The 24,995-nt window shown below is 47.3% G+C and overlaps 1 protein-coding gene across 3 annotated transcripts in view; it reads left to right on the forward strand.

Annotated features, from left to right (window-relative positions):
• The window catches only part of LOC143806502 (embryonic protein UVS.2-like), a 207,906-nt gene that overhangs the window by 16,761 nt on the left and 166,150 nt on the right, over window positions 1-24,995 (forward strand). Inside the window, exons 1-3 of one of the 3 annotated variants that reach the window (XM_077287108.1) lie at window positions 1,601-1,754; window positions 1,863-1,918; window positions 2,003-2,062. The gene's annotated coding sequence lies outside the window, so the exon portion shown is untranslated. Of the gene's footprint in view, window positions 1-1,167; window positions 1,185-1,600; window positions 1,755-1,862; window positions 1,919-2,002; window positions 2,063-24,995 lie in introns of those variants that run through there. The other 2 variants (XM_077287107.1, XM_077287109.1) reach the window with 2 other exon arrangements.

Raw genomic sequence — 24,995 nt, forward strand, 5'->3', positions numbered from 1 at the left:
AGTCCGGCCGGTCCGATGGCACCTCCAGAGTTCCCTTTGCAGGTGGAAATCTGTGCCTACCTTCTAGCGCTTGTGTGTCGTGGTCCTTCCCTGCTGTGCTTACGGAATAGTCCCCACAACTGTTGTGTCTGTTTCTGAAGTTCCCTCACAACTCGAATATGATGTTCTTCTTCGTCCCCCCAGATGATATGGCTAGGACGCACCCGTATGACAGGTAGGCTCGGAGCTCTTCCGGGACCCTAGTGTCGCCCCTCTCCAAATGTTGCCCCCTATGTCTTCTTAGGTGATTTGAGTGAGACAGCCCGCCTATAACTGACTGTCCTGCCGTAGGTTTGAAGTAAGGCCTGGAGCTCAATACTTCCTTGGCGTTCCGGCCACCGGCTACGCGCCTCAGTAGGATGTTGCCTCGTCTTACAGCACGACTCCTACTGGTGTTTCTCCTTGTTGCGTTGATCTTGTTTCTCACTCAGCACAATAAACCTCGCTTCTTGTCCTTTCTTGGGGTACCGCCGCGATGAAGTGCAGGTGCGGTCCCATAACGTTCTTTCTGTTCGCTAGGCCTCTGTCAGGATCCCACCCCTGACAGGGACCCCCCTGAATCTTCCCCTGCAACACCCCCTGCCACAGGATGTTGCCTGGTTCCAACCCAGTCAGCTTTCTAACTAACTTCCTATCTAACCCCCAGTTTTACCAGACTGTGAGGAGTGGCCTAATGCATAGTGCCCTTTGCTCCCCCTGGAGGCCAGACTATGAAGTGTATTGGTGTCTGTGATACCTGGTCAGGTTAACTCCTTCAGTGCCATCAGACGTACCATCACTCCCCTTAGCGGCGGAGCGATGTTACTGCAACGACCAGGACTCTGGGGCGCTGCACATACGTGATAGGATCGCCAGCCACAAGTCCACCATCAGGTGTAACAAAATCTGGCTCCCCCTCCCTGACCATTTTACGAAGGCGAGACACACAGTGGCCCAACTTAAATTCCAGGTCTTGGAGCAGGTACCTCGTCCCAGACGGGGTGGTAATCACATTAAACTATTGAGGTCTAGGGAAACTTATTGGATTTACACATTAGATAACCTCACACCTAGGGGCCTTAATAGGGAAATCGACTGGCTGCTTTAACCATTACTTTAGCCTACTAATACTCTCCTTTTTCCTTACAGATCCGTTGAATAGCTTGGTGAGTTCCTTTAGATTTATGACAGTACCTTTGCCCATATTTGCCCTTTATAATATATGCCTTACCTCCAGTCAGTCCTCATACTAGTGCATGACTCTGGGGCGTTTTCCCCATAACACCGTATATATACCCATTTTTTCACATCACAGACGCCACTATTACCATACTGTAACAGTCTCTTTTTTTACATTTTCAATTATGTCCCATGTATTATTGATTTATTGCCCTTAGCTACACCCTATACTAGACATATAGGCCGTACACATCCCCTCTAATATTCTGCAGCTTTAAGCATCTTCCTAATACCGGACATTTAATTTAACACCGCCCGCGCAGGCGCACTGGTTTGCCTCTAGCCGCCGACACCTCTGCAGCACCTAGGTTTCCTAGCAACCAGGCACACACAGGATCGCCGGCAGCGCATGAGCAGTGGCATTCCCGAGCCGCCCGCATCACTTCCGGTACCGCAGGTCCTACTTCCGGTTCGCGCATTTAAGGCACAGCAGCGCCGGCCACGCTACACACTGACAGCAGGGCGCGGGAGCGCCGCTTACTAACATAACCAATAAGGTAACCTCTTCTCCACTACTTGGCACAGGCTTTGCCACTGCCATCCCATTACTTTGTGGCTCTATATACTTCATGTCCCTTACCTCCCCATGCCTTACTTCTCCACAGACCCTACAAGAGGGCAGCCTTAGCGTGTTCACATGCATTACAACCTGGCACTTAAGGTACATTAAATACTACTCCACCACCAACACTATATTCTCTATGTACCTTCTTCATCTTACGTATTTTTACTATCTTATCTACAGTGTAAGCCTTCATTTCCAAACTTCCAAGGATAATTATCCTCTCCTCTGTGCACATTAAAGGTAAATTATTTCTACTATATGCTCCATGTACATTGTCATATGGTCTGGCTTCCTGAGCCTTAGGGTACCGTCTCACAAAACGATTTACCAACGATCACGACCAGCGATACGACCTGGCCGTGATCGTTGGTAAGTCGTTTTGTGGTCGCTGGGGAGCTGTCACACAGACAGCTCTCCAGCGACCAACGATGCCGAGGTCCCCGGGTAACCAGGGTAAACATCGGGTTACTAAGCGCAGGGCCGCGCTTGGTAACCCGATGTTTACCCTGGTTACCATCGTAAATGTAAAAAAAACAAACCGTACATACTCACATTCCGGTGTCCGCCAGGTCCCTTGCCGTCTGCTTCCCGCACTGACTGACTCCCGGCTGTAAAGTGAAAGCAGATCACAGCAGTGACGTCACCGCTGTGCTCTGCTTTCACTTTACGGCCGGGAGTCAGTCAGTGCGGGAAGCAGACGGCAAGGGACCTGACGGACACCGGAATGTGAGTATGTACTGTTTTTTTTTTTCACATTTACGACGGTAACCAGGGTAAACATCGGGTTACTAAGCACGGCCCTGCGCTTAGTAACCCGATGTTTACCCTGGTTACAAGCGAACGCATCGTTGGATCGGTGTCACACACACCGATCCAACGATGACAGCGGGAGATCCAGCGACGAAAGAAAGTGCCAAACGATCTGCTACGACATACGATTCTCAGCAGGGTCCCTGATCGCTGCTGCGTGTCAGACACAGCGATATCGTATGGATATCGCTGGAACGTCACGGATCGTACCGTCGTAGCGACAAAAGTGCCACTGTGAGACGGTACCCTTAGTCTTTCCCTGTGATCATGCTTTTGTTTATGTTTCCCTTTGCGGACACACGTGGTGTGTCACTAGATAAGCATATCATGTTGTGACACAGTTATTATGTTTTATTTCCTTTTCTTTACGCGGTCCTTTGTTTCTTTTATCCAGGTTGGGAACTTTATTATTTGTATTTTTATCCTACCCATCGATTCTGTTTATTGTATATACTGTATGTTTATATATTTTGTTTTTTTCTATTTTTTCCATAGTGATTATATGATTAAGGCTCTGGTTGGGCCGAAACGTCATAATAATTACCTCTGGTCGCTTTTCATGTCACACAGTGATTTTGTTAATAAATTCTTCACTATTTGCAATATACATACAGAGTGTGCAATGTACTATATTCTCTATGTACGTGGGGCTATTACAGCCCACTACACCAGCACCTCGCTCCCCCATTATCCTGAGTGCGCGCCAATTTTCTTTACCCATACTGTATAAACACTGCACATGATGCTCCATACTGTATAATGACTGCATATGATGCTCCATACTGTATAATGACCACACATGATGTTCCATACTGTATAATAACCCCACATGATGCTCCATACTGTATAATGACTGCACATGATGCTCCATACTGTATAATGACTGCACATGATGCTCCAACTATATAATGACTGCATATGATGCTCCATACTGTATAATGACCGCACATGATGCTCCATACTGTATAATGACCGCACATGATGTTCCATACTGTATAATGACCCCCCATGATGGTCCATACTGTATAATGACTGCACATGATGCTTCATACTGTATACTGGCCGCACATGATGCTCCATACTGTATAATGACTGCACATGATGCTCCATACTGTATAATGACTGCACATGATGCTCCATACTATATAATGACCACACATGATGCTCCATACTGTATAATGATCGCACATGATGCTCCATACTGTATAATGACCGCACATGATGCTCCATACTGTATAATGACTGCACATGACGCTCCATACTGTATAATGGCTGCACATGATGCTCCATACTGTATAATGATCCCACATGATGCTTAATACTGTATACTGACCCCCCTCCTGTATGTATGGCTCATATTCCCCCCTCCACCCTATGCATGGCTCATATTTCCCCCTCCTGTATGATGCATGGCTCATATTCCCCCCCCTCCCCGCTCCCATCTTGAGTGGCGACGGCGCGGCTTACCGTCCTCCTTCATCCCCCCTACCCTGTCCCCCGTCCCTCATACTTACCGGGGCGGGAGGTGACCCAACTTTTATAAAAAAAAACAAAGACAGTCACAAACCTTGCTCAGGTGCCGCCCCCTGCATTGTCCCCGCCCTAGGCACGTAGTGTGGGACAACTAATGTCCCTCCCGGGATCGCGGGGCTGACTGTCAAAATCAGGACAGTCCCGCGGGATCCAGGACGGTTGGGAGGTATGTGTATATATACACTGTACAGCACCTTTCCTCCTGTATATATACACTGTACAGTACCACTCCCCCTGTATATATACACTGCACAGCACCTTTCCTCCTGTATATATACACTGCACAGCACCTCTCCTGTATATATACACTGTACAGCACCTTTCCTCCTGTATATATACACTGTACAGTGTCACTCCTCCTGTATATATATACACTGCACAGTACCACTCCTCCTGACCTGTATATATACACTGCACAGTACCACTCCTCTTGTCCTGTATATATACACTGCAGAATTTACAATAACTGTCACTCATGTAAGAAGTTAAATCTGGCATTGTGCTATATAGCTATATTTCTCTGCTGTATCTGGGCATCATGAATCGTGGTATGTGTTAAAGGGGGGGCCCACTGAGACACTTTCGCCCGGGGCACTCAAAAACCTGGAGCCGGCCCTGGTGGCAGGTTATAGCTGGCAGGCCTCTGTGGCAGGAGAGCTGGCAGGCCTCTGTGGCAGGAGAGCTGGCTGGGCTCTGTGGCAGGTTATAGCTGGCAGGCCTCTGTGGCAGGTAGCTGGCAGGCCTCTGTGGCAGGTTTGTAGCTGGCTCCGCTCTCTGGCTCCTTTGTTCTTCTGTCTTGGCAGGGTGTGTCTCTCTTGTGGTCTCTCTGACTGGCAGTATGGCTGGAAATGAGTGAAGGCTTCAATGGCATTGCTTTATATATGGTCCTGGGGGCAGGCCCATAGTTTCTGAGCATGCTCAGTGTAAAAAGCCGGATCAGGCCGCCGGATCCGCCTTTTTCCGGATCCGGCGCTATGCGGCGTCCATAGACATGCATTGCAGCGAAAAGCCGGAAAGGCCGGATCCGGCCCTTCCGGCTTTTTCGCCGCAGACAAAAAACGTTACAGTAGACGTTTTTTTCAGACTCCGGAATCGATTGTAAGCCGGATCCGGCATCAAACCGGAAGGAACGCTGGGCCATCTGGCGCTAATACAAGTCAATGGGGGGGAAACCGGATCCGGTTTTACACTATTCCGATTCCGTTTTTTTCACAGAAGAGCTGGATTTAGCCTGAAACAAAAAACCTGATGCGTGAAAGCAGCCTAATACATTTTTCTCTATTGCCTTCTATAGTCTCACGTGTTGCACCTTCTATTGTTGGAGTTAACTGAGAAACCATCAGTGAGCTGATTCTGAAGGCCGAATCGGAAGGTTTCAAAGTCTTTTCTGTCTTTTCTTGAGCTCCTCTCAGCAGATTTAGGACCGCAGACAACATTAAATGTGCTGAGAAAAAAATGCAACATTTTCATACTTCTCAACCATCCCGGATCCAGCGGGACAGTCCCGATTTTGAGACTCTGTTCCGGCTGGCATCTTACTGAGAATCAGTTTGTGCAGCCAAACAAGAGCCTTGTGCCCAGGACTCCAGCATGTACCGCCCCTCCCGTGCTGTGCGCACCCTGCAGCGCACACTGGGCCCAGTCACATGATGTTCGGCCTCCGGCTATGCGGATAGCCCCCCAGTGTCCATTCACGCTGTCACACATGGCTCCCGCTCCTCGGCACATCGGTGTGAGCCGGGCACAGTTGTTGTGAATTCCGCTCTTGGGCTCCCTCCGGTGGCTGTAAGTGGCACTTTTGTGAGTTCTGCTCTTGGGCTCCCTCCGGTGGTTTTGAGTGGTATGGCTGCTTCTTGGATTTAGCATCAGCAGCTGCTTCCACTGATCGTCTTTCTGGCTCGGCTATTTTAGTCTGGCCTTATCCCTCAATCAATGCCAGTTGTCAATTGTTCCTGCTTGGAGTCACGGCTCTTTTGGATTTCCCTGACACTCTGACCAGTTCAGCAAAGATAAGTCCTTGCTTGTCCTTTTGCAGTCCTCTTGTTGTGGACTTTATTGTTCAGCACATTCTATGTTTTTCTCATTTGTCCAGCTTATCAGTATGGATCTATTCAGCTAAGCTGGAAGCTCTGGGCAGCAGATTTTGCCCTCCACACCTTTAATCAGGTGTGGAGATTTTTGCATTCTCTGCGGTGGACTTTTTCTAGTTTTTATTACTGACCGCACAGTGTTCTGTCCTGTACTGTCTATCTAGCTATAAGTGGCCTCCTTTGCTACATCTTGTTTCATTCTACGTATGTCATTTCCCTCTCCACTCACAGTCATTATTTGTGGGGGGCTGTCCTATCCTTTGGGAATTTTCTCTGAGGCAAGATAGCTTTCCTGTTTCTACCTTTAGGGGTAGTTAGCTCTTAGGCTGTGACGAGGTGTCTAGGGAGAGACAGGAACATCCCACGGCTACTTCTAGTGTTGTGTTAAGATCAGGAACTGCGGTCAGTATAGTTACCACCTGCTCAGAGCTAGTCGCATGTCGATCCTAAATCACCAGTCCATAACAGTACAACTGGCCAAAGATGAGTTAAATGCATCTCAAAAGAAGGAAAAGAAAAAGAGTTCTGAGCCATTTTTTTTTTCTCTAGTCTGTTTTGTCTTTTTTCTTCCTCTTAATCTCTGGGTGGTTCAGGATTTGGGCGCGGGCATGGATGTTCAGGGTTTGTTTTCTCGTGTGGATCAGCTTGCTGCAAGAGTACAGAGTATCCAAGATTATGTTGTTCAGACTCCGGCTTTAGAGCCTAGAATTCCTACTCCCGATTTGTTTTATGGGGATAGATCAAAGTTTTTGAACTTTAAAAATAACTGCAAATTGTTTTTTGCTCTGAAACCCCGTTCCTCAGGCGATCCCATTCAGCAAGTTAAAATAGTTATTTCTCTGCTGCGTGGTGACCCTCAGGACTGGGCATTCTCCCTTGGGTCAGGGGATCCGGCATTGCTTAATGTAGATGCATTTTTTGAATCGCTCGGATTACTGTATGACGAACCTAACTCTGTGGATCATGCGGAAAGAACCTTGTTGGCCCTGTGTCAGGGTCAGGAAGCGGCAGAATTATACTGCCAGAAATTTAGAAAATGGTCTGTGCTCACTAAATGGAATGAGGACGCTCTGGCAGCAATTTTCAGAAAGGGTCTTTCTGAAGCCCTTAAAGATGTTATGGTGGGATTCCCCACGCCTGTTGGTTTGAGCGAATCTATGTCTCTAGCCATTCAGATTGATCGGCGCCTGCGCGAGTGCAAAGTGGTGCACCATATGGCAGTGTCCTCTGAACAGAGTCCTGAGCCTATGCAATGTGATAGGATTTTGACTAGAGCAGAACAGCGGGGATACAGACGTCAGAATGGGCTGTGTTTTTACTGTGGTGATTCTGCTCATGCTATTTCTGATTGCCCTAAGCATATTAAGAGGGTCGCTAGATCTGTTACCATCAGTACTGTACAGCCTAAATTTCTCCTGTCTGTGACCCTGATTTGCTCATTGTCATCCTTTTCTGTCATGGCATTTGTGGATTCAGGCGCTGCCCTGAACTTAATGGACTTGGAATTCACCAGGCGCTGTGGTTTTTCTTTGCAGCCTTTGCAGAGCCCTATTCCTTTGAGGGGTATTGATGCTACACCGTTGGCCAAGAATAAACCTCAGTATTGGACTCAGCTGACTATGTGCATGGCTCCAGCACATCAGGAAGATTGCCGTTTTCTGGTGTTGCATAATTTACATGATGTTGTTGTACTGGGTTTTCCATGGTTACAAGTACACAATCCAGTGCTGGATTGGAAATCTATATCTGTGACTAGTTGGGGTTGTCAAGGGGTACATAGTGACGTTCCTTTGATGTCAATTTCCTCTTCCCCCTCTTCTGATGTTCCTGAATTTTTGTCAGATTTCCAGGATGTATTTGATGGGCCCAAGTCCAGTTCCCTTCCTCCACATAGGGACTGTGATTGTGCTATTGACATGATTCCTGGCTGTAAATTCCCTAAGGGCCGACTTTTCAATCTGTCTGTGCCAGAGCATGCCCCCATGCGGAGTTATGTCAAGGAGTCTTTGGAGAAGGGGCATATTCTGTTGTGAATTTGCTTTTTGCTCCCTCTAGTGGTTACTAGTTTTTTGACTCTGGTTTTTCTGTCATTCCTTTTATCCGCACCTGGGTCGTTAGTTAGGGGTGTTGCTATATAAGCTCCCTGGACCTTCAGTTCAATGCCTGGCAACGTAGTTATCAGAGCTAGTCTGCTGTGCTCTTGTCTACTGATCCTGGTTCCAGTTATATCAGCTAAGTCTGCCTTTTGCTTTTTGCTATTTGTTTTGGTTTTGTATTTTTGTCCAGCTTGTTCCAAATCTATATCCTGACCTTCTCTGGAAGCTCTAGGGGGCTGGTGTTCTCCCCCCGGACCGTTAGACGGTTCGGGGGTTCTTGAATTTCCAGTGTGGATTTTGATAGGGTTTTTGTTGACCATATAAGTTACCTTTCTTTATTCTGCTATCAGAAAGCGGGCCTCTCTGTGCTAAACCTGGTTCATTTCTGTGTTTTTCATTTCCTCTTACCTCACCGTCATTATTTGTGGGGGGCTTCTATCCAGCTTTGTGGTCCCCTTCTCTGGAGGCAAGAAAGGTCTTTGTTTTCCTCTACTAGGGGTAGCTAGATTCTCCGGCTGGCGCGTGTCATCTAGAATCAACGTAGGAATGATCCCCGGCTACTTCTAGTGTTGGCGTTAGGAGTAGATATATGGTCAACCCAGTTACCACTGCCCTATGAGCTGGATTTTTGTATTCTGCAGACTTCCACGTTCCTCTGAGACCCTCGCCATTGGGGTCATAACAGTTTGCCAGGCCAGTATTAAATGTTTAATGCATTGCAGAAGAGGGATTATAAGAAAGAAGATTCAGAGTTTTTTTTTTTTTTTTTTTTTTTCTTCTTCCTCTTTACCTCAGAGTGGCTATGCTTGCTGCAGACATGAATGTCCAGACCTTGATTACAAGTGTGGACCAGCTGGCTACTCGTGTGCAGGGCATACAAGACTATGTTATCAGAAATCCTAGGTCAGAACCTAAAATACCGATTCCTGAACTGTTTTCCGGAGACAGGTTTAAGTTTAGGAATTTCGTGAATAATTGTAAATTGTTTTTGTCCCTGAGACCCTGTTCATCTGGAGATTCTGCTCAGCAAGTAAAAATTGTTATTTCGTTCTTACGGGGCGACCCTCAGGATTGGGCTTTTTCGCTGGCGCCAGGAGATCCGGCATTGGCTGATCTTGATGCGTTTTTTCTGGCGCTCGGTTTACTTTATGAGGAACCCAATCTTGAGATTCAGGCAGAAAAGGCCTTGCTGGCTATGTCTCAGGGGCAGGACGAGGCTGAAGTGTATTGCCAAAAATTTCGGAAATGGTCCGTGCTGACACATTGGAACGAGTGTGCACTGGCCGCTAATTTTAGAAATGGCCTTTCTGAAGCCATTAAGAATGTTATGGTGGGTTTTCCCATTCCCACAGGTCTGAATGATACTATGGCACTGGCTATTCAAATTGACCGGCGGTTGCGGGAGCGCAAAACCGCAAATTCCCTCATGGTGTTGTCTGAACAGACACCTAATTCGGTGCAATGTGATAGAAAAACCGCAAATTCCCTCATGGTGTTGTCTGAACAGACACCTGATTTAATGCAATGTGATAGAATCCTGACTAGAAATGAGCGGAAAATTCATAGACGCCAGAATGGCTTGTGCTACTACTGTGGTGATTCTACACATGTTATCTCAGCATGCTCTAAACGTATAGCTAAGGTTGTTAGTCCTGTCACCGTTGGTAATTTGCAACCTAAATTTATTCTGTCTGTAACTTTGATTTGCTCACTGTCATCTTATCCTGTCATGGCGTTTGTAGATTCAGGTGCTGCCCTGAGTCTCATGGATCTCTCATTTGCTAAGCGCTGTGGTTTTACTCTTGAACCATTAGAAAATCCTATTCCTCTTAGGGGTATTGATGCTACACCATTGGCAGCAAATAAACCGCAGTATTGGACACAGGTTACCATGTGCATGACTCCTGAACACCGCGAGGTGATACGTTTCCTGGTTTTACATAAAATGCATGATTTGGTTGTTTTAGGGCTGCCATGGTTACAGACCCATAATCCAGTCCTGGACTGGAAGGCTATGTCAGTCTCAAGTTGGGGCTGTCGTGGTATTCATGGGGATTCCCTGCCTGTGTCTATTGCTTCTTCTACGCCTTCGGAAGTTCCGGAGTATTTGTCTGATTATCAGGATGTCTTCAGTGAGTCTGAGTCCAGTGCACTGCCTCCTCATAGGGACTGTGACTGTGCTATAGATTTGATCCCGGGCAGTAAATTTCCTAAGGGAAGACTGTTTAATCTGTCGGTACCTGAACATACCGCTATGCGTTCATATATCAAGGAGTCTCTGGAGAAAGGACATATTCGTCCGTCTTCTTCCCCTCTTGGTGCGGGATTCTTTTTTGTGGCAAAAAAGGACGGATCTTTGAGACCTTGTATTGATTATCGGCTTTTGAATAAGATCACTGTCAAATTTCAGTATCCTTTACCGCTGTTGTCTGACTTGTTTGCCCGGATTAAGGGTGCCAAGTGATTCACCAAGATAGACCTTCGTGGTGCGTACAACCTTGTGCGCATTAAGCAAGGTGATGAATGGAAAACCGCATTCAATACGCCCGAAGGTCATTTTGAGTACTTAGTGATGCCTTTTGGGCTCTCCAATGCGCCTTCAGTTTTTCAGTCCTTTATGCATGACATTTTCCGGAAGTATCTGGATAAATTTTTGATTGTTTATCTGGATGATATTTTGTTTTTTTCTGATAATTGGGATTCGCATGTGGAGCAGGTCAGGTTGGTCTTTAAAATTTTGCGTGAAAATTCTTTGTTTGTCAAGGGCTCAAAGTGTCTCTTTGGTGTACAGAAGGTTCCCTTTTTGGGGTTCATTTTTTCCCCTTCTGCTGTGGAGATGGACCCAGTCAAGGTCCGAGCTATTCTTGATTGGACTCAGCCCTCGTCAGTTAAGAGTCTTCAGAAGTTCTTGGGCTTCGCTAACTTCTACCGTCGTTTTATCGCTAATTTTTCTAGCATTGTGAAACCTTTGACGGATATGACCAAGAAGGGCTCCGATGTAGCTAACTGGGCTCCTGCTGCCGTGGAGGCTTTCCAGGAGTTGAAACGCCGGTTTACTTCGGCGCCTGTTTTGTGCCAGCCTGACGTCTCACTTCCCTTTCAGGTTGAGGTGGATGCTTCGGAGATTGGGGCAGGGGCCGTTTTGTCGCAGAGAGGCCCTGGTTGCTCTGTTATGAAACCTTGTGCCTTTTTCTCTAGGAAGTTTTCGCCTGCCGAGCGAAATTATGATGTGGGCAATCGGGAGTTGTTGGCCATGAAATGGGCATTTGAGGAGTGGCGTCATTGGCTCGAGGGTGCTAAGCATCGTGTGGTGGTCTTGACTGATCACAAAAATCTGATGTATCTCGAGTCTGCTAAACGCCTTAATCCGAGACAGGCCCGCTGGTCATTGTTTTTCTCCCGCTTTGATTTTGTTGTCTCGTATTTACCAGGTTCAAAGAATGTGAAGGCCGATGCTCTTTCTAGGAGCTTTGTGCCTGATGCTCCTGGAGTCACTGATCCTGTTGGTATTCTTAAAGATGGAGTTATCTTGTCAGCTATTTCTCCGGATCTGCGACGTGTGTTGCAGAGATTTCAGGCTGATAGGCCTGAGTCTTGTCCACCAGACAGACTGTTTGTCCCGGATAAGTGGACCAGCAGAGTCATTTCCGAGGTTCATTCCTCGGTGTTGGCAGGTCACCCGGGAATTTTTGGCACCAGAGATCTGGTGGCCAGGTCCTTTTGGTGGCCTTCCTTGTCAAGGGATGTGCGGTCATTTGTGCAGTCCTGTGGGACTTGTGCTCGAGCTAAGCCTTGCTGTTCTCGTGCCAGCGGTTTGCTCTTGCCCTTGCCTGTCCCGAAGAGACCTTGGACACATATCTCCATGGATTTCATTTCTGATCTTCCGCTATCTCAGGGCATGTCCGTTATCTGGGTGATATGTGATCGCTTCTCCAAGATGGTCCATTTGGTTCCTTTGCCTAAGCTGCCTTCCTCTTCCGATCTGGTTCCTGTGTTTTTCCAGAACGTGGTTCGTTTGCACGGCATCCCTGAGAATATTGTGTCAGACAGAGGATCCCAGTTCGTTTCCAGGTTCTGGCGATCCTTTTGTAGTAGGATGGGCATTGATTTGTCGTTTTCGTCTGCTTTCCATCCTCAGACTAATGGACAGACGGAGCGAACCAATCAGACTTTGGAGGCTTATTTGAGGTGTTTTGTCTCTGCTGATCAGGACGATTGGGTGACATTCTTGCCATTGGCTGAGTTTGCCCTTAATAATCGGGCTAGTTCCGCCACCTTGGTTTCGCCTTTTTTCTGCAACTCTGGTTTCCATCCTCGCTTTTCTTCGGGTCATGTGGAGCCTTCTGACTGTCCTGGGGTGGATTCTGTGGTGGATAGGTTGCAGCAGATCTGGAATCATGTGGTGGACAACTTGAAGTTGTCACAGGAGAAGGCTCAGCGCTTTGCCAACCGCCGTCGCGGTGTGGGTCCCCGACTACGCGTTGGGGATTTGGTATGGCTTTCTTCCCGCTTTGTTCCTATGAAGGTCTCCTCTCCCAAATTTAAACCTCGTTTTATTGGGCCTTACAAGATATTGGAAATCCTTAATCCTGTATCTTTTCGTCTGGATCTTCCTGTGTCGTTTGCTATTCACAATGTATTTCATAGGTCCTTGTTGCGGCGGTACATTGTGCCTGTAGTTCCTTCTGCTGAGCCTCCTGCTCCGGTGTTGGTTGAGGGCGAGTTGGAGTACGTGGTGGAGAAGATCTTGGATTCTCGCCTCTCCAGGCGGAGGCTTCAGTACCTGGTCAAGTGGAAGGGCTATGGTCAGGAGGATAATTCCTGGGTGGTCGCCTCTGATGTTCATGCGGCCGATTTAGTTCGTGCCTTTCATGCCGCTCATCCTGATCGCCCTGGTGGTCGTGGTGAGGGTTCGGTGACCCCTCACTAAGGGGGGGGTACTGTTGTGAATTTGCTTTTTGCTCCCTCTAGTGGTTACTAGTTTTTTGACTCTGGTTTTTCTGTCATTCCTTTTATCCGCACCTGGGTCGTTAGTTAGGGGTGTTGCTATATAAGCTCCCTGGACCTTCAGTTCAATGCCTGGCAACGTAGTTATCAGAGCTAGTCTGCTGTGCTCTTGTCTACTGATCCTGGTTCCAGTTATATCAGCTAAGTCTGCCTTTTGCTTTTTGCTATTTGTTTTGGTTTTGTATTTTTGTCCAGCTTGTTCCAAATCTATATCCTGACCTTCTCTGGAAGCTCTAGGGGGCTGGTGTTCTCCCCCCGGACCGTTAGACGGTTCGGGGGTTCTTGAATTTCCAGTGTGGATTTTGATAGGGTTTTTGTTGACCATATAAGTTACCTTTCTTTATTCTGCTATCAGTAAGCGGGCCTCTCTGTGCTAAACCTGGTTCATTTCTGTGTTTGTCATTTCCTCTTACCTCACCGTCATTATTTGTGGGGGGCTTCTATCCAGCTTTGGGGTCCCCTTCTCTGGAGGCAAGAAAGGTCTTTGTTTTCCTCTACTAGGGGTAGCTAGATTCTCCGGCTGGCGCGTGTCATCTAGAATCAACGTAGGAATGATCCCCGGCTACTTCTAGTGTTGGCGTTAGGAGTAGATATATGGTCAACCCAGTTACCACTGCCCTATGAGCTGGATTTTTGTATTCTGCAGACTTCCACGTTCCTCTGAGACCCTCGCCATTGGGGTCATAACAATATTCGGCCATCTTCGTCACCATTGGGAGCGGGATTCTTTTTTGTTGCCAAGAAGGATGGCTCCTTGAGACCCTGTATTGATTATCGCCTTCTTAATAAGATCACGGTCAAATTCCAATACCCTTTACCTTTGCTTTCTGATTTGTTTGCTCGGATTAAGGGGGCTAGTTGGTTTACCAAGATTGACCTTCGAGGGGCATATAATCTTGTTCGTATTAAACCGGGTGACGAATGGAAAACTGCATTTAATACGCCCGAAGGCCATTTTGAATACCTTGTGATGCCTTTCGGGCTTTCTAATGCTCCTTCTGTATTTCAGTTCTTCATGCATGATATTTTCCGCAATTATCTTGATAAATTCTTGATTGTGTATTTGGATGATATTTTGATTTTTTCCGATGATTGGGAGTCTCATGTGAAGCAGGTCAGGATGGTATTCCAGATCCTTCGTGATAATGCCTTATTTGTGAAGGGGTCTAAGTGCCTATTTGGAGTTCAGAAGGTCTCTTTTTTGGGGTTTATTTTTTCTCCTTCGTCTATAGAAATGGATCCTGTTAAGGTCCAAGCCATTCATGACTGGATTCAACCCACATCTGTGAAGAGCCTTCAGAAATTTTTGGGCTTTGCTAATTTTTATCGCCGTTTCATTGTCAACTTTTCCAGTGTGGTTAAGCCCTTGACCGATTTGACGAAGAAAGGCGCTGATGTGACGAATTGGTCCTCTGCGGCTGTTGAGGCCTTTCAGGAGCTTAAACGCCGATTTACTTCTGCCCCTGTGTTGCGTCAGCCGGATGTTTCTCTTCCTTTTCAGGTTGAGGTTGACGCTTCTGAGATTGGGGCAGGGGCCGTTTGGTCACAAAGGAATTCTGATGGTTCCTTGATGAAACCGTGTGCCTTCTTTTCCCGAAAGTTTTCGCCTGCGGAACGCAATTATGATGTCGGCAATCGGGAGTTGTTGGCTATGAAGTGGGCATTTGAGGAGTGGCGACATTGGCTTGAGGGGGCCAAGCACCGCGTTGTGGTCTTGACCGATCATAAGAATCGGATTTACCTCAAGTCGGCCAAGCGGCTGAACCCTAGGCAGGCTCAATGGTCCCTGTTTTTCTCCCGTTTCGATTTTGTGGTCTCATATCTTCCGGGATCTAAGAATGTTAAGGCGGATGCCCTCTCTAGGAGTTTTTTGCCTGATTCTCCTGGAGTCCTTGAGCCGGTTGGCACTCTTAGGGAAGGGGTGATTCTTTCTGCCATCTCCCCTGATTTACGGCGGGTGCTTCAGAAATTTCAGGCTGATAAACCTGACCGCTGTCCTATGGGGAAGCTGTTTGTCCCTGATAGATGGACAAGTAAGGTAATTTCTGAGGTCCATTGTTCGGTGTTGGCCGGTCATCCTGGGATTTTTGGTACCAGAGATTTGGTTGCTAGGTCCTTTTGGTGGCCTTCCTTGTCGCGGGATGTGCGTTCTTTTGTGCAGTCCTGTGGGACTTGTGCCCGGGCTAAGCCGTGCTGTTCCCGCGCTAGTGGGTTACTTTTGCCTTTGCCGGTCCCTGAGAGGCCCTGGACGCATATTTCCATGGATTTTATTTCGGATCTTCCTGTGTCCCAGACGATGTCTGTTATCTGGGTGGTTTGTGACCGGTTCTCTAAAATGGTCCATTTGGTACCTTTGCCTAAATTGCCTTCCTCCTCTGATTTGGTTCCATTGTTTTTTCAGCATGTGGTTCGTTTGCATGGCATTCCGGAGAATATTGTGTCTGACAGAGGTTCCCAGTTTGTCTCTAGGTTTTGGCGGGCCTTCTGTGCTAGGATGGGCATTAATTTGTCTTTTTCTTCGGCGTTCCATCCTCAGACAAATGGCCAAACTGAGCGAACTAATCAAACCTTGGAAACCTATTTGAGATGCTTTGTGTCTGCTGATCAGGATGATTGGGTGGCTTTCTTGCCGTTGGCCGAGTTTGCCCTTAATAATCGGGCCAGTTCGGCTACTTTGGTTTCGCCTTTCTTTTGTAATTTTGGTTTCCATCCTCGTTTTTCTTCAGGGCAGGTTGAGCCTTCTGATTGTCCTGGTGTGGATTCTGTGATGGACAGGTTACAGCAGATTTGGACTCATGTGGTAGACAATTTGACGTTGTCTCAGGAAAAGGCTCAACGTTTTGCTAACCGCCGTCGGTGTGTTGGTCCTCGGCTTCGGGTGGGGGATTTAGTCTGGTTATCTTCTCGTCATGTTCCTATGAAGGTTTCTTCCCCTAAGTTCAAGCCTCGGTTTATTGGTCCTTATAAGATTTCTGAGATTATCAATCCAGTGTCTTTTCGTTTGGCCCTCCCAGCCTCTTTTGCCATCCACAATGTTTTCCATAGATCTTTGTTGCGGAGATATGTGGTACCCGTTGTTCCCTCTGTTGATCCTCCTGCCCCGGTGTTGGTTGAGGGGGAGTTGGAATATGTGGTTGAGAAAATTTTGGATTCTCGTTTTTCGAGGCGGAGGCTTCAGTATCTTGTCAAGTGGAAGGGTTATGGCCAGGAGGATAATTCTTGGGTTGTTGCCTCCGATGTCCATGCCGCCGATTTGGTTCGTGCTTTTCACTTGGCTCGTCCTGATCGGCCTGGGGGCTCTGGTGAGGGTTCGGTGACCCCTCCTCAAGGGGGGGTACTGTTGTGAATTCCGCTCTTGGGCTCCCTCCGGTGGCTGTAAGTGGCACTTTTGTGAGTTCTGCTCTTGGGCTCCCTCCGGTGGTTTTGAGTGGTATGGCTGCTTCTTGGATTTAGCATCAGCAGCTGCTTCCACTGATCGTCTTTCTAGCTCGGCTATTTTAGTCTGGCCTTATCCCTCAATCAATGCCAGTTGTCAATTGTTCCTGCTTGGAGTCACGGCTCTTTTGGATTTCCCTGACACTCTGACCAGTTCAGCAAAGATAAGTCCTTGCTTGTCCTTTTGCAGTCCTCTTGTTGTGGACTTTATTGTTCAGCACATTCTATGTTTTTCTCATTTGTCCAGCTTATCAGTATGGATCTATTCAGCTAAGCTGGAAGCTCTGGGCAGCAGATTTTGCCCTCCACACCTTTAGTCAGGTGTGGAGATTTTTGCATTCTCTGCGGTGGACTTTTTCTAGTTTTTATTACTGACCGCACAGTGTTCTGTCCTGTGCTATCTATCTAGCTAGAAGTGGCCTCCTTTGCTACATCTTGTTTCATTCTAAGTATGTCATTTCCCTCTCCACTCACAGTCATTATTTGTGGGGGGCTGTCCTATCCTTTGGGAATTTTCTCTGAGGCAAGATAGCTTTCCTGTTTCTACCTTTAGGGGTAGTTAGCTCTTAGGCTGTGATGAGGTGTCTAGGGAGAGACAGGAACATCCCACGGCTACTTCTAGTGTTGTGTTAAGATCAGGAACTGCGGTCAGTATAGTTACCACCTGCTCAGAGCTAGTCGCATGTCGCTCCTAAATCACCAGTCCATAACACACAGTGCAGCGTCATGTCTGCAGTGCAGATGTGGAGTCATCGTCCTGGAACTCCCCAGTAATGGAGCGCTGTTGCTGTTCTATCCAGTCTGTGGGATCTGTACAAAGAGGTTCTCCTGCTGATCAGGACTACAACTCCCAGCATGTGGCATGCTGCCCACTGCCTGTTCTATAAAGTATCACCCCCCCTGTATCTGACTGGGCACCTGTTCAGTATGCCGGCCTGGATGTGGCCCCGCTCTCCGACATCCACAATGCAGATGCCAGTTGTCTTCTAATGGCTGCCAGGGCTGTGTGCCCACTGCTGTGATGTGGAAATAGAGCGGGTTGTATGAATGCTGAATGACACGGCGAGGGATAAATCTTGCTTCACCTCCATGTAGTATAATACGCATCCCATTGTCTTCAATATAGTATAATGCATCCCATAGTCCTCCATATTGTTTAATGCACCCCCATAGTCCTCCATATAGTCAGGGGCACACCTATAATGAGGCCAGTTGAGCATTTGGCCTCAGGCGGCAGGGAGACAGAGGGCGGCAGCCACCCTGTAGTCAAATAACATGTATCCGGCTTCCGACTGCTCCAAGCTACAAAATGGGCCACCAGCCTTTTAACTCTTCTGCACAGGCCCTGGTGCGCGCACTCTCTTGGTGCAGGCGCTGACCAGTGCCACGGCGGCTCGCGTGAGGGCGGCCCTCTTTCGTTCTTGCGCGCGTCTGTCACCCTGGTCAGTGCGGGCAAGCAGGAGAGCGCTCATACCAGGGCTTGTGCAAAAAGAGGAGAACAGGTAGCATATAATGAAAATGTATACAAACATTAGTATTAGTATTAGTACAAACATTTAAAAACAGACATCAGTAATACAATAAATACACGTATTCCAAGAAATCACAGAAAAGGGGGAATACCACCCCTCTACCATCCTAGTACTAAAACGTAACTACACAAGGTGAGAGAGCAGAAACCCCACGTGCAGGATAGTAGTAACATGGTAAGCCCAGAAGATCACTACTGTGCCCGGTAATCCAAGTAAGTACCAAGCAAGTGCGCAATACTGAAATAACAATAGTGAATAATCCATACCGCGACAGCATCTATAAAAAGTAGGCTTACCGATGCAGGGGGAAGGTAGAGGAGGGGAGTCCCGCTGGTGAGATAGCCCCGAAGCGTGTTTCGCGGCGCTACCACGCCGCTTCCTCAAGGGGATGTGGAATAAAGCGAACAGGACCTTCTAATACCCCCCCTAACCCTAATCACATGTCTGGTCACAGCCAATCATAGTGGCGCTGGCGGCGCATGCGCACTGCGGCAGGAAAGTCCGGCATGAATGCCGGGCGTCAGACCAGTTGCGCACGCCCCAGGAGAAAATCCGGGGACTAGCGCACAAGGCACACAGACGCCCGCCCACATGCCGGGACCGCCCACGCACAGGGCGATGCGCACGGCCACAAGAGGGCGTGCCACAAATAGAACAACAGGGGCCAAGAACAATGACAACCGTAAATCTAGGGCGGGCGTCTGTTTGCCTTGTGCGCTGGTCCCGGGATTTTCTCCTGGGGCGTGCGCAACTGGTCTGGCGACCGGCCTTCATGCCGGACTTTCCTGCCGCAGTGCGCATGCGCCGCCAGCGCCACTAAGATTGGCTGTGACCAGACATGTGATTAGGGTTAAGGGGGGGTATTAGAAGGTCCTGTTCCCTTTATTCCACATCCCCTTGAGGAAGCGGCGTGGTAGCGCCGCGAAACGCGCGTTGGTGCTATCTCACCGGCGGGACTCACCTCCTCTACCCCCCCCCTGCATCGGTAAGCCTACTTTTTATAGATGCTGTCGCGGTATGGATTATTCACTATTGTTATTTCAGTATTGCGCACTTGCTTGGTACTTACTTGGATTACCGGGCACAGTAGTGATCTTCTGGACTTACCGTGTTACTACTATCCTGCACGTGGGGTTTCTGCTCTCTCCCCTTGTGTAGTTACGTTTTAGTACTAGGGTGGTAGAGGGGTGGTATTCCCCCTTTTCTGTGATTTCTTGGAATCTTGATGTCCGTTTTAAAATGTTTGTACTAATAAAGACTCTGTTTGTATACATTTTCATTATATGCTCCCTGTTCTCCTCTTTTTGCATATATTGTATGGAGCGGATATAATTTGTCTGGGTATATACTACATATATAGATATTTCTGCCCAGTTTTTTTGATATGACTTCGGGATTCCTGTTATTAATACCAGGGCCTGTGCAGAAGAAAAGGCCACCGCGGCGAGCACAGGACGTCTGAGCCTCACTCTGTCTGACGCTGGCCAGTACCAGCGTCAGAGAACAGCGCTCTCCTCACCAATCCCCGGCCAGCATCCACTCCACCTCCGACGCTGGCTGGACAGTGGACCCACCTCATCCTCCCCCATCTAAGGTGACTACTAAGATGGAAGCATTTTTTATGTATACGCAGCATTTGCAGTTTGACCTGTATAATGTGTATGGACTGCTGTACGTACAATATATAGGTGATACTGCTGTGTATAATTACTGTATCACCTATATAACGTATCTACAGCAGTCTATATACTGTACATTATATAGGTGACACTGCTACTGATGTGTATATACGTTATATAGGTGATACTGCTGTATATAATCACTGTATCGCCCATATAACGTATGTACAGCAGTCTATATACATTATATAGGTGACACTGCTACTGATGTGTATATACGTTATATAGGTGACACTGCTGTGTGTATATATATATATATACTGCGACTATACACTGCAGTCACATTATCACCTATATATTGTATATACAGCGTTTGCTGTTTGACCTGACTAATGTATATTGACTGTTGTATATACAATATATAAGTGATACTGCGATTATATACAGCAGCATCACCTATATAATGTATGTACAGCAGTCTATGTACATTATATAGGTGAAACTACGACTGCGGTGTGTACATAATACAGGCTATACCACTGTGTATATATATACTGCGACCGCTGTGTATATATACTGCGACCACTGTGTATAGCCGATATAGGCCAGCCGCAGTGTGTGTAATATATATATACATACACACACACACACTGTGGCTGGCCTATATGGGCTATACACAGCGGTCGCAGTATATATATATATATATATATATATATATATATATATACACACACACAGTGGTATAACCTATATAGCGTACACACCGCAGTCGCAGTTTCACCTACATAATGTATTTGTGAGTGAGTATATGTGTGTGTATATATATGTGTCTATGTACAGGCCCGGATTAGTAATCTGGTGGGCCACTGGCACTGAGTTGGAAAGTGTCCGTGGGCCCTTTAAAACTGTTGAAGAAGCCCCTGTTTCAACATCAAGATAAGGTAAACAATGGTGGGTGATGAGATTAAGTAGCACTACTTGACCATTCAATCTATTTGCACAGTCTTTTCCTCTGTGCTTTCGAAGTCAACAAGCTGGTTCCAGAATACAATACACCATTAGCATATCAGAACACATCAATAAACAAAGCTAAACACACACTGTGTACAAGTCACTATTACAGACTTAGGGTATGTGCACACGTTGCGGATTTCTTGCAGAAAATTCCTGAAGAAAACCTGAAATTTTCTGCAAGAAATCCGCATTTTTTTTTTTGCGTTTTTTTTCCGTTTTTTTCGCGTTTTTTTAGCATTCTGCAAGCGTAATTAGCTTGCAGAATGCTAAAGTTTTCCAAGCGATCTGTAGCATCGCTTGGAAAACTGACTGACAGGTTGGTCACACTTGTCAAACATAGCGTTTGACAAGTGTGACCAACTTTTTACTATAGATGCAGCTTATGCAGCATCTATAGTAAAAGATAGAATGTTAAAAATAATAAAAAAAATAAAAAAATGCTTATACTCACCCAGACATCTCCTCAGCGGCGTCCGTTCCTCTTTCTCTAGCTGGCGTGTGCGCACAGGACCTTCCGTGACGTCACGGTCCGGTCACGTGAGCGGTCACATGACCGCTCACGACCAATCACAGGACAGTGACGTCATTCGGCGAGGTCCTTCAGCGCACACCAGCTACAGGAACCAGCCAGCGTGCAGCACAGAGGCGGGAACACAGCGCCGGACATCGAGGGTGAGTATAGGACTGTTTTTTATTTTATTTCTTATTTTTTTACCAATTATATGGTGCCCAGTCCGTGGAGGAGAGTCTCCTCTCCTCCACCCTGGGTACCAACCGCACATAATCTGCTTACTTCCCGCATCGTGGGCACAGCCCCGTGCGGGAAGTAAGCAGATCAATGGACCCCTAGGTGTGCGGAATCCCTGCAATTCCGCATTTTTAATGAACATGTTGCTTTTTTTTCCGCTATGCGATTTTTTCGCGGAAAAAATCGCAACATTTGCACAAAAAATGCGGAATACCTTGTAAATAATAGGAGGCATATGTTAGCGTTTTTTTCGCGTTTTTATCACGTTTTTATAGCGAAAAAAACGCGAAAAAAACGCTAACAATCCTGAACGTGTGCACATGGCCTTAAGGTACCTTCACACTAAACGACGCTGCAGCGATATGGACAACGATGCCGATCGCTGCAGCGTCGCTGTTTGGTCGCTGGAGAGCTGTCACACAGACAGCTCTCCAGCGACCAACGATGCCGAAGTCCCCGGGTAACCAGGGTAAACATCGGGTTGCTAAGCTCAGGGCCGCGCTTAGTAACCCGATGTTTACCCTGGTTACCAGTGTAAATGTAAAAAAACCCAAACAGTACATACTTACATTCCAGTGTCCGTAACGTCCCCCGGCGTCTGCTTCCTGCACTGACTGTGAGTGCCGGCCGTAAGGCACAGCACAGCGGTGACGTCACCGCTGTGCTCTGCTTTTACTTTACGGCCGGCACTCACAGTCAGTGCGGGAAGCGGACAGCGGGGGACGTGTGACAGACACCGGAATGTGAGTATGTACTGTTTGGTTTTTTTTACATTTACAATGGTAACCAGGGTAAACATTGGGTTACTAAGCGCGGCCCTGCGCTTAGTAACCCGATATTTACCCTGGTTACCATTGTAAAACATTGCTGCCATCGTTGCTTTTGCTGTCAAACACGACAATACACGCCGATCTGATGACCAAATAAAGTTCTGGACTTTCAGCAACGACCAGCGATATCACAGCAGGATCTTGATCGCTGCTGCGTGTCAAACACAACGATATCGCTATCCAGGACGCTGCAACATCACGGATCGCTATCGTTATCGCTGCAAAGTCGTATAGTGTGAAGGTACCTTTAAGATACCTTCACACATAACGATTTTGTTAACGATATCGTTGCAACGTCACGCTTTTTGTGACGTAGCAACGATCCCGCTAACGATAGTGTGACAGCGACCAACAATCAGGCCCCTGCTGGGAGATCGTTGGTCGTAGGTAATGATCAGGACCTTTATTTGGTCGCTGATCACCCGCTGTCATCGCTGGATCGGCGTGTGTGACGCCGATCCAGCGATGTGTTCATTTGTAACCAGGGTAAACATCGGGTTACTAAGTGCAGGTCAGCCCTCAGTAACCCGATATTTACCCTGGTTACCATTGTAAAAGTTAAAAAAAAAAAACACTACATACTCACATTCCAATGTCTGTCACGTCCCCTGGCGTCCACTGACTGTGTCAGCGCCGGCCATAAAGCAGAGCACAGTGGTGACGTCACCGCTGTGCTCTGCTTTACGGCCGGCTCTGACACAGTCAGTGTGGGAAGCTGACGGCGGGGGACGTGACAGACATTGGAATGTGAGTATGTAGTGTTTTTTTTTTTTTTAACTTTTACAATGGTAACCAGGGTAAATATCGGGTTACTAAGCGCGGCCCTGCACTTAGTAACCCGATGTTTACCCTGGTTACCCGGGTGCTGCAGGGGGACTTCGGCATCGTTGAAGACAGTTTCAACGATGCCGAAGTCGTTCCCCTGATCGTTGGTCGCTGGAGAGAGCTGTCTGTGTGACAGCTCCCCAGCGACCACACAACGACTTACCAACGATCATGGCCAGGTCCTATCGCTTGTCGTGATCGTTGGTAAGTCGTTTAGTGTAACGGTACCTTTACACAGTATGTTAGATAGTATATCAGTTTGCAAGTCTGTCTTCTTGACCCACCAGACATAAACACTTAAATCCACAAACCAATGTACAGATAAAAAGTCAGTTCTTTTTGGTTTGCAAAAACATGGTTGTCTGGGAAATTAAGATACAATCTGGTTCCTTCACACCCTCCTCTGCATATCCAAAGCTGCAGCTCTTTTTCAATTTCCCCCTCATCTCAAGGATTTGGGTAAGGGTACCGTCACACATTAAAATTTCCATCGCTACGACGTTACGATTCGTGACGTTCTAGCGATATCGTTACGATATCGCAGTGTCTGACACGCAGCAGCGATCAGGGATCCTGCTGAGAATCGTACGTCGTAGCAGATCGTATGGAACTTTCTTTCGTCGCTTGATCACCCGCTGACATCGCTGGATCGTTGTGTGTGACAGCGATCCAGCGATGTCTTCGCTTGTAACCAGGGTAAACATCGGGTAACTAAGCGCAGGGCCGCGCTTAGTAACCCGATGTTTACCCTGGTTACAAGCGTAAACGTAAAAAAACAAACCGTACATGCTCACCCGTCGGTGTCCTTCAGGTCCCTTGCCGTCTGCTTCCTGCTCTGAGTGCCGGCCGGAAAGTGAGAGCAGATCACAGCGGTGCTGCGATCTGCTCTCACTGTACGGCTGCACTCAGAGCAGGAAGCAGACGGCAAGGGACCTGAAGGACACCGACGGGTGAGTATGTACTGTTTGTTTTTTTACGTTTACGCTGGTAACCAGGGTAAACATCGGGTTACTAAGCGCGGCCCTGCGCTTAGTTACCCGATGTTTACCCTGGTTACCCGGGGACTTCGGCATCGCTCCAGCGCCGTGATTGCAACGTGTGACCGCAGTCTACGACGCTGGAGCGATATTCATACGATCGCTGCGACGTCACGGATCGTGCCGTCGCAGCGATGAAAATTTCAATGTGTGACGGTACCCTAAGTCCCAAGATAAATGTTTCTATGTACCTGTATCATGTATGTACAATATATGTGATACTGCTAGTGCTGTATACTGTATATGTTATGTAGGCGATACTGTGATTATTCACAGCAGTCTATCTATATTACTGCAACTGCTGTGTATAATTGCAGTATCACCTATATATAACGGTTGCACTATCACCAATATATTCTATTGCAGTATCACCTATATGATGTATACAGACTGCTCTATATACATTATGTTGGTGATATTGCTACTGTTGTATATACATTTTATAGGTGATACTGCAATTATGCACAACAGTTGCTGTAATATAGATAGACTGCTGTGAATAATCACAGTATCACCTACATAATATATATACAGCAGTCACAGTATCACCTCTATAATGTATATTCTCAATACAGTAAGAAAACTGAAAAAATGCGG

The sequence above is a fragment of the Ranitomeya variabilis genome, chromosome 2, assembly GCF_051348905.1.
Source record: "Ranitomeya variabilis isolate aRanVar5 chromosome 2, aRanVar5.hap1, whole genome shotgun sequence".
Classification (NCBI taxonomy): domain Eukaryota; kingdom Metazoa; phylum Chordata; class Amphibia; order Anura; family Dendrobatidae; genus Ranitomeya; species Ranitomeya variabilis.